At 38.9% G+C, this 10,000-nt stretch overlaps 5 non-coding genes across 5 annotated transcripts; all 5 read right to left on the minus strand.

Annotated features, from left to right (window-relative positions):
* Positions 1–1,390: 1,390 nt before the first annotated feature.
* Positions 1,391–1,463, minus strand: TRNAM-CAU (transfer RNA methionine (anticodon CAU)). Its single transcript has one exon. It is a non-coding gene; the product is annotated as a tRNA-Met (tRNA).
* A 1,033-nt stretch (positions 1,464–2,496) lies between these two features.
* TRNAM-CAU (transfer RNA methionine (anticodon CAU)) lies at positions 2,497–2,569 on the minus strand. Its single transcript has one exon. It is a non-coding gene; the product is annotated as a tRNA-Met (tRNA).
* A 4,315-nt stretch (positions 2,570–6,884) lies between these two features.
* TRNAM-CAU (transfer RNA methionine (anticodon CAU)) lies at positions 6,885–6,957 on the minus strand. Its single transcript has one exon. It is a non-coding gene; the product is annotated as a tRNA-Met (tRNA).
* Positions 6,958–7,987: 1,030 nt separating this feature from the next.
* TRNAM-CAU (transfer RNA methionine (anticodon CAU)) lies at positions 7,988–8,060 on the minus strand. The gene has a single exon. It is a non-coding gene; the product is annotated as a tRNA-Met (tRNA).
* Positions 8,061–9,080: 1,020 nt separating this feature from the next.
* TRNAM-CAU (transfer RNA methionine (anticodon CAU)) lies at positions 9,081–9,153 on the minus strand. Its single transcript has one exon. It is a non-coding gene; the product is annotated as a tRNA-Met (tRNA).
* Positions 9,154–10,000: the final 847 nt, after the last annotated feature.

The raw sequence follows: 10,000 nt of genomic DNA on the forward strand, positions 1-10,000 counted from the left end.
TTCTGTAATAAGTCACGCATTGAAATGTCGACACAAGCCATGCATACAGTCAGTCTAGCTTGGATTTGCTCTTTGCAGCAAAAAATGCTGACCACAATAGATTTTGGACATTCATTCCATTCTTTTGCTCAATACTCCATTTGAATTCATATCACAAATCATTTTTACTTTTGACTTTTAACTATTTGGTTTCAAAGGATCCAAAACCCCCTTCCTTTATATCTGACGTTTTTTGGTACTGAGTGGATACAGTTCTGGCTGTCTAGTCAAGATGGAGACAAAATATCTAAAGCATAGTGCCCCGTGTGAGGATCGAACTCACGACCTTCAGATTATGAGACTGAAGCGCTATCTACTGCGCTAACGAGGCAAGCTTCTAGCAAGGATGTGCCAAACTTACTTACTGAAAGCAATTAAGTTCTTCTTTTTCCACATTGACAACGTCTTATGAGAACAACACTTCCCATATGGTCTAGCGGTTAGGATTCCTGGTTTTCACCCAGGCGGCCCGGGTTCGACTCCCGGTATGGGAATGCTGCTTTTTCTGTACTATCTCTGACATTCAAAGGCCGACAGTTGTTTGCATAAAAAAGCAGTTCAGGTAAAATTTGCACTTTGCAGCCAAAGTTGCAAAACGTTAGGGTCTTGGCACTTCATTTCAAACTCTTGCACAACACTTTTATAGGTTTCATAGCTCAAACTATTCTCAACTATCATTTTTTACTTCAAAATGTCGAGGAACTCAAAAACTCGTATGGCCTGTCCTTTGGCCTCCAATTTCCATTCTAATCTGTAGAATTTAACAACTGAATGGCAAATTTCTCAAGCTCCCCAGTCAAAAAAAAGGAGTGAACTGTACCCTATCTGAGGGAAAACCTCATAATCATCAGAATAAGCCACTAGTTCTAACTACTGTTCAAATGAGTCAAGTTTAAACTGTTGAAAGGAAAAAGTTTTTTAATCAAAGCAACACTCTTTTTTTTTTTTTTTTACGCCTCTCATTTTTTCTGTGACTCTTTGGGTTATCCCATTTGACCAAGCAACCAGTATTCTTAGTTTACTGGTTCGATTCCTGCTATGGGATTGCCACTTTTTCTGTAATAAGTCACGCATTGAAATGTCGACACAAGCCATGCATACAGTCAGTCTAGCTTGGATTTGCTCTTTGCAGCAAAAAATGCTGACCACAATAGATTTTGGACATTCATTCCATTCTTTTGCTCAATACTCCATTTGAATTCATATCACAAATCATTTTTACTTTTGACTTTTAACTATTTGGTTTCAAAGGATCCAAAACCCCCTTCCTTTATATCTGACGTTTTTTGGTACTGAGTGGATACAGTTCTGGCTGTCTAGTCAAGATGGAGACAAAATATCTAAAGCATAGTGCCCCGTGTGAGGATCGAACTCACGACCTTCAGATTATGAGACTGACGCGCTACCTACTGCGCTAACGAGGCAAGCTTCTAGCAAGGATATGCCAAACTTACTTACTGAAAGCAATTAAGTTCTTCTTTTTCCACATTGACAACATCTTATGAGAACAACACTTCCCATATGGTCTAGCGGTTAGGATTCCTGGTTTTCACCCAGGCGGCCTGGATTCGACTCCCGGTATAGGAATGCTGCTTTTTCTGTACTATCTCTGACATTCAAAGGCCGACAGTTGTTTGCATAAAAAAGCAGTTCAGGTAAAATTTGCACTTTGCAGCCAAAGTTGCAAAACGTTAGGGTCTTGGCACTTCATTTCCAACTCTTGCACAACACTTTTATAGGTTTCATAGCTCAAACTATTCTCAACTATCATTTTTTACTTCAAAATGTCGAGGAACTCAAAAACTCGTATGGCCTGTCCTTTGGCCTCCAATTTCCATTCTAATCTGTAGAATTTAACAACTGAATGGCAAATTTCTCAAGCTCCCCAGTCAAAAAAAAGGAGTGAACTGTACCCTATCTGAGGGAAAACCTCATAATCATCAGAATAAGCCACTAGCTCCTAACTACTGTTCAAATGAGTCAAGTTTAAACTGTTGAAAGGAAAAAGTTTTTTAATCAAAGCAACACTCTTTTTTTTTTTTTTTTTTTTTTTTTTTTACGCCTCTCATTTTTTCTGTGACTCTTTGGGTTATCCCATTTGACCAAGCAACCAGTATTCTTAGTTTACTGGTTCGATTCCTGCTATGGGATTGCCACTTTTTCTGTAATAAGTCACGCATTGAAATGTCGACACAAGCCATGCATACAGTCAGTCTAGCTTGGATTTGCTCTTTGCAGCAAAAAATGCTGACCACAATAGATTTTGGACATTCATTCCATTCTTTTGCTCAATACTCCATTTGAATTCATATCACAAATCATTTTTACTTTTGACTTTTAACTATTTGGTTTCAAAGGATCCAAAACCCCCTTCCTTTATATCTGACGTTTTTTGGTACTGAGTGGATACAGTTCTGGCTGTCTAGTCAAGATGGAGACAAAATATCTAAAGCATAGTGCCCCGTGTGAGGATCGAACTCACGACCTTCAGATTATGAGACTGACGCGCTACCTACTGCGCTAACGAGGCAAGCTTCTAGCAAGGATGTGCCAAACTTACTTACTGAAAGCAATTAAGTTCTTCTTTTTCCACATTGACAACGTCTTATGAGAACAACACTTCCCATATGGTCTAGCGGTTAGGATTCCTGGTTTTCACCCAGGCGGCCCGGGTTCGACTCCCGGTATGGGAATGCTGCTTTTTCTGTACTATCTCTGACATTCAAAGGCCGACAGTTGTTTGCATAAAAAAGCAGTTCAGGTAAAATTTGCACTTTGCAGCCAAAGTTGCAAAACGTTAGGGTCTTGGCACTTCATTTCAAACTCTTGCACAACACTTTTATAGGTTTCATAGCTCAAACTATTCTCAACTATCATTTTTTACTTCAAAATGTCGAGGAACTCAAAAACTCGTATGGCCTGTCCTTTGGCCTCCAATTTCCATTCTAATCTGTAGAATTTAACAACTGAATGGCAAATTTCTCAAGCTCCCCAGTCAAAAAAAAGGAGTGAACTGTACCCTATCTGAGGGAAAACCTCATAATCATCAGAATAAGCCACTAGTTCTAACTACTGTTCAAATGAGTCAAGTTTAAACTGTTGAAAGGAAAAAGTTTTTTAATCAAAGCAACACTCTTTTTTTTTTTTTTTTTTTTTACGCCTCTCATTTTTTCTGTGACTCTTTGGGTTATCCCATTTGACCAAGCAACCAGTATTCTTAGTTTACTGGTTCGATTCCTGCTATGGGATTGCCACTTTTTCTGTAATAAGTCACGCATTGAAATGTCGACACAAGCCATGCATACAGTCAGTCTAGCTTGGATTTGCTCTTTGCAGCAAAAAATGCTGACCACAATAGATTTTGGACATTCATTCCATTCTTTTGCTCAATACTCCATTTGAATTCATATCACAAATCATTTTTACTTTTGACTTTTAACTATTTGGTTTCAAAGGATCCAAAACCCCCTTCCTTTATATCTGACGTTTTTTGGTACTGAGTGGATACAGTTCTGGCTGTCTAGTCAAGATGGAGACAAAATATCTAAAGCATAGTGCCCCGTGTGAGGATCGAACTCACGACCTTCAGATTATGAGACTGAAGCGCTATCTACTGCGCTAACGAGGCAAGCTTCTAGCAAGGATGTGCCAAACTTACTTACTGAAAGCAATTAAGTTCTTCTTTTTCCACATTGACAACGTCTTATGAGAACAACACTTCCCATATGGTCTAGCGGTTAGGATTCCTGGTTTTCACCCAGGCGGCCCGGGTTCGACTCCCGGTATGGGAATGCTGCTTTTTCTGTACTATCTCTGACATTCAAAGGCCGACAGTTGTTTGCATAAAAAAGCAGTTCAGGTAAAATTTGCACTTTGCAGCCAAAGTTGCAAAACGTTAGGGTCTTGGCACTTCATTTCAAACTCTTGCACAACACTTTTATAGGTTTCATAGCTCAAACTATTCTCAACTATCATTTTTTACTTCAAAATGTCGAGGAACTCAAAAACTCGTATGGCCTGTCCTTTGGCCTCCAATTTCCATTCTAATCTGTAGAATTTAACAACTGAATGGCAAATTTCTCAAGCTCCCCAGTCAAAAAAAAGGAGTGAACTGTACCCTATCTGAGGGAAAACCTCATAATCATCAGAATAAGCCACTAGTTCTAACTACTGTTCAAATGAGTCAAGTTTAAACTGTTGAAAGGAAAAAGTTTTTTAATCAAAGCAACACTCTTTTTTTTTTTTTTTTTTTTTTACGCCTCTCATTTTTTCTGTGACTCTTTGGGTTATCCCATTTGACCAAGCAACCAGTATTCTTAGTTTACTGGTTCGATTCCTGCTATGGGATTGCCACTTTTTCTGTAATAAGTCACGCATTGAAATGTCGACACAAGCCATGCATACAGTCAGTCTAGCTTGGATTTGCTCTTTGCAGCAAAAAATGCTGACCACAATAGATTTTGGACATTCATTCCATTCTTTTGCTCAATACTCCATTTGAATTCATATCACAAATCATTTTTACTTTTGACTTTTAACTATTTGGTTTCAAAGGATCCAAAACCCCCTTCCTTTATATCTGACGTTTTTTGGTACTGAGTGGATACAGTTCTGGCTGTCTAGTCAAGATGGAGACAAAATATCTAAAGCATAGTGCCCCGTGTGAGGATCGAACTCACGACCTTCAGATTATGAGACTGAAGCGCTATCTACTGCGCTAACGAGGCAAGCTTCTAGCAAGGATGTGCCAAACTTACTTACTGAAAGCAATTAAGTTCTTCTTTTTCCACATTGACAACGTCTTATGAGAACAACACTTCCCATATGGTCTAGCGGTTAGGATTCCTGGTTTTCACCCAGGCGGCCCGGGTTCGACTCCCGGTATGGGAATGCTGCTTTTTCTGTACTATCTCTGACATTCAAAGGCCGACAGTTGTTTGCATAAAAAAGCAGTTCAGGTAAAATTTGCACTTTGCAGCCAAAGTTGCAAAACGTTAGGGTCTTGGCACTTCATTTCAAACTCTTGCACAACACTTTTATAGGTTTCATAGCTCAAACTATTCTCAACTATCATTTTTTACTTCAAAATGTCGAGGAACTCAAAAACTCGTATGGCCTGTCCTTTGGCCTCCAATTTCCATTCTAATCTGTAGAATTTAACAACTGAATGGCAAATTTCTCAAGCTCCCCAGTCAAAAAAAAGGAGTGAACTGTACCCTATCTGAGGGAAAACCTCATAATCATCAGAATAAGCCACTAGTTCTAACTACTGTTCAAATGAGTCAAGTTTAAACTGTTGAAAGGAAAAAGTTTTTTAATCAAAGCAACACTCTTTTTTTTTTTTTTTTTTTTTACGCCTCTCATTTTTTCTGTGACTCTTTGGGTTATCCCATTTGACCAAGCAACCAGTATTCTTAGTTTACTGGTTCGATTCCTGCTATGGGATTGCCACTTTTTCTGTAATAAGTCACGCATTGAAATGTCGACACAAGCCATGCATACAGTCAGTCTAGCTTGGATTTGCTCTTTGCAGCAAAAAATGCTGACCACAATAGATTTTGGACATTCATTCCATTCTTTTGCTCAATACTCCATTTGAATTCATATCACAAATCATTTTTACTTTTGACTTTTAACTATTTGGTTTCAAAGGATCCAAAACCCCCTTCCTTTATATCTGACGTTTTTTGGTACTGAGTGGATACAGTTCTGGCTGTCTAGTCAAGATGGAGACAAAATATCTAAAGCATAGTGCCCCGTGTGAGGATCGAACTCACGACCTTCAGATTATGAGACTGAAGCGCTATCTACTGCGCTAACGAGGCAAGCTTCTAGCAAGGATGTGCCAAACTTACTTACTGAAAGCAATTAAGTTCTTCTTTTTCCACATTGACAACGTCTTATGAGAACAACACTTCCCATATGGTCTAGCGGTTAGGATTCCTGGTTTTCACCCAGGCGGCCCGGGTTCGACTCCCGGTATGGGAATGCTGCTTTTTCTGTACTATCTCTGACATTCAAAGGCCGACAGTTGTTTGCATAAAAAAGCAGTTCAGGTAAAATTTGCACTTTGCAGCCAAAGTTGCAAAACGTTAGGGTCTTGGCACTTCATTTCAAACTCTTGCACAACACTTTTATAGGTTTCATAGCTCAAACTATTCTCAACTATCATTTTTTACTTCAAAATGTCGAGGAACTCAAAAACTCGTATGGCCTGTCCTTTGGCCTCCAATTTCCATTCTAATCTGTAGAATTTAACAACTGAATGGCAAATTTCTCAAGCTCCCCAGTCAAAAAAAAGGAGTGAACTGTACCCTATCTGAGGGAAAACCTCATAATCATCAGAATAAGCCACTAGTTCTAACTACTGTTCAAATGAGTCAAGTTTAAACTGTTGAAAGGAAAAAGTTTTTTAATCAAAGCAACACTCTTTTTTTTTTTTTTTTACGCCTCTCATTTTTTCTGTGACTCTTTGGGTTATCCCATTTGACCAAGCAACCAGTATTCTTAGTTTACTGGTTCGATTCCTGCTATGGGATTGCCACTTTTTCTGTAATAAGTCACGCATTGAAATGTCGACACAAGCCATGCATACAGTCAGTCTAGCTTGGATTTGCTCTTTGCAGCAAAAAATGCTGACCACAATAGATTTTGGACATTCATTCCATTCTTTTGCTCAATACTCCATTTGAATTCATATCACAAATCATTTTTACTTTTGACTTTTAACTATTTGGTTTCAAAGGATCCAAAACCCCCTTCCTTTATATCTGACGTTTTTTGGTACTGAGTGGATACAGTTCTGGCTGTCTAGTCAAGATGGAGACAAAATATCTAAAGCATAGTGCCCCGTGTGAGGATCGAACTCACGACCTTCAGATTATGAGACTGACGCGCTACCTACTGCGCTAACGAGGCAAGCTTCTAGCAAGGATATGCCAAACTTACTTACTGAAAGCAATTAAGTTCTTCTTTTTCCACATTGACAACATCTTATGAGAACAACACTTCCCATATGGTCTAGCGGTTAGGATTCCTGGTTTTCACCCAGGCGGCCCGGATTCGACTCCCGGTATGGGAATGCTGCTTTTTCTGTACTATCTCTGACATTCAAAGGCCGACAGTTGTTTGCATAAAAAAGCAGTTCAGGTAAAATTTGCACTTTGCAGCCAAAGTTGCAAAACGTTAGGGTCTTGGCACTTCATTTCCAACTCTTGCACAACACTTTTATAGGTTTCATAGCTCAAACTATTCTCAACTATCATTTTTTACTTCAAAATGTCGAGGAACTCAAAAACTCGTATGGCCTGTCCTTTGGCCTCCAATTTCCATTCTAATCTGTAGAATTTAACAACTGAATGGCAAATTTCTCAAGCTCCCCAGTCAAAAAAAAGGAGTGAACTGTACCCTATCTGAGGGAAAACCTCATAATCATCAGAATAAGCCACTAGCTCCTAACTACTGTTCAAATGAGTCAAGTTTAAACTGTTGAAAGGAAAAAGTTTTTTAATCAAAGCAACACTCTTTTTTTTTTTTTTTTTTTTTTTTTACGCCTCTCATTTTTTCTTTGACTCTTTGGGTTATCCCATTTGACCAAGCAACCAGTATTCTTAGTTTACTGGTTCGATTCCTGCTATGGGATTGCCACTTTTTCTGTAATAAGTCACGCATTGAAATGTCGACACAAGCCATGCATACAGTCAGTCTAGCTTGGATTTGCTCTTTGCAGCAAAAAATGCTGACCACAATAGATTTTGGACATTCATTCCATTCTTTTGCTCAATACTCCATTTGAATTCATATCACAAATCATTTTTACTTTTGACTTTTAACTATTTGGTTTCAAAGGATCCAAAACCCCCTTCCTTTATATCTGACGTTTTTTGGTACTGAGTGGATACAGTTCTGGCTGTCTAGTCAAGATGGAGACAAAATATCTAAAGCATAGTGCCCCGTGTGAGGATCGAACTCACGACCTTCAGATTATGAGACTGACGCGCTACCTACTGCGCTAACGAGGCAAGCTTCTAGCAAGGATGTGCCAAACTTACTTACTGAAAGCAATTAAGTTCTTCTTTTTCCACATTGACAACGTCTTATGAGAACAACACTTCCCATATGGTCTAGCGGTTAGGATTCCTGGTTTTCACCCAGGCGGCCCGGGTTCGACTCCCGGTATGGGAATGCTGCTTTTTCTGTACTATCTCTGACATTCAAAGGCCGACAGTTGTTTGCATAAAAAAGCAGTTCAGGTAAAATTTGCACTTTGCAGCCAAAGTTGCAAAACGTTAGGGTCTTGGCACTTCATTTCAAACTCTTGCACAACACTTTTATAGGTTTCATAGCTCAAACTATTCTCAACTATCATTTTTTACTTCAAAATGTCGAGGAACTCAAAAACTCGTATGGCCTGTCCTTTGGCCTCCAATTTCCATTCTAATCTGTAGAATTTAACAACTGAATGGCAAATTTCTCAAGCTCCCCAGTCAAAAAAAAGGAGTGAACTGTACCCTATCTGAGGGAAAACCTCATAATCATCAGAATAAGCCACTAGTTCTAACTACTGTTCAAATGAGTCAAGTTTAAACTGTTGAAAGGAAAAAGTTTTTTAATCAAAGCAACACTCTTTTTTTTTTTTTTTTACGCCTCTCATTTTTTCTGTGACTCTTTGGGTTATCCCATTTGACCAAGCAACCAGTATTCTTAGTTTACTGGTTCGATTCCTGCTATGGGATTGCCACTTTTTCTGTAATAAGTCACGCATTGAAATGTCGACACAAGCCATGCATACAGTCAGTCTAGCTTGGATTTGCTCTTTGCAGCAAAAAATGCTGACCACAATAGATTTTGGACATTCATTCCATTCTTTTGCTCAATACTCCATTTGAATTCATATCACAAATCATTTTTACTTTTGACTTTTAACTATTTGGTTTCAAAGGATCCAAAACCCCCTTCCTTTATATCTGACGTTTTTTGGTACTGAGTGGATACAGTTCTGGCTGTCTAGTCAAGATGGAGACAAAATATCTAAAGCATAGTGCCCCGTGTGAGGATCGAACTCACGACCTTCAGATTATGAGACTGACGCGCTACCTACTGCGCTAACGAGGCAAGCTTCTAGCAAGGATATGCCAAACTTACTTACTGAAAGCAATTAAGTTCTTCTTTTTCCACATTGACAACATCTTATGAGAACAACACTTCCCATATGGTCTAGCGGTTAGGATTCCTGGTTTTCACCCAGGCGGCCCGGATTCGACTCCCGGTATGGGAATGCTGCTTTTTCTGTACTATCTCTGACATTCAAAGGCCGACAGTTGTTTGCATAAAAAAGCAGTTCAGGTAAAATTTGCACTTTGCAGCCAAAGTTGCAAAACGTTAGGGTCTTGGCACTTCATTTCCAACTCTTGCACAACACTTTTATAGGTTTCATAGCTCAAACTATTCTCAACTATCATTTTTTACTTCAAAATGTCGAGGAACTCAAAAACTCGTATGGCCTGTCCTTTGGCCTCCAATTTCCATTCTAATCTGTAGAATTTAACAACTGAATGGCAAATTTCTCAAGCTCCCCAGTCAAAAAAAAGGAGTGAACTGTACCCTATCTGAGGGAAAACCTCATAATCATCAGAATAAGCCACTAGCTCCTAACTACTGTTCAAATGAGTCAAGTTTAAACTGTTGAAAGGAAAAAGTTTTTTAATCAAAGCAACACTCTTTTTTTTTTTTTTTTTTTTTTTTTACGCCTCTCATTTTTTCTTTGACTCTTTGGGTTATCCCATTTGACCAAGCAACCAGTATTCTTAGTTTACTGGTTCGATTCCTGCTATGGGATTGCCACTTTTTCTGTAATAAGTCACGCATTGAAATGTCGACACAAGCCATGCATACAGTCAGTCTAGCTTGGATTTGCTCTTTGCAGCAAAAAATGCTGACCACAATAGATTTTGGACATTCA

This window comes from Anomaloglossus baeobatrachus, chromosome 4, assembly GCF_048569485.1.
Source record: "Anomaloglossus baeobatrachus isolate aAnoBae1 chromosome 4, aAnoBae1.hap1, whole genome shotgun sequence".
NCBI lineage: Eukaryota > Metazoa > Chordata > Amphibia > Anura > Aromobatidae > Anomaloglossus > Anomaloglossus baeobatrachus.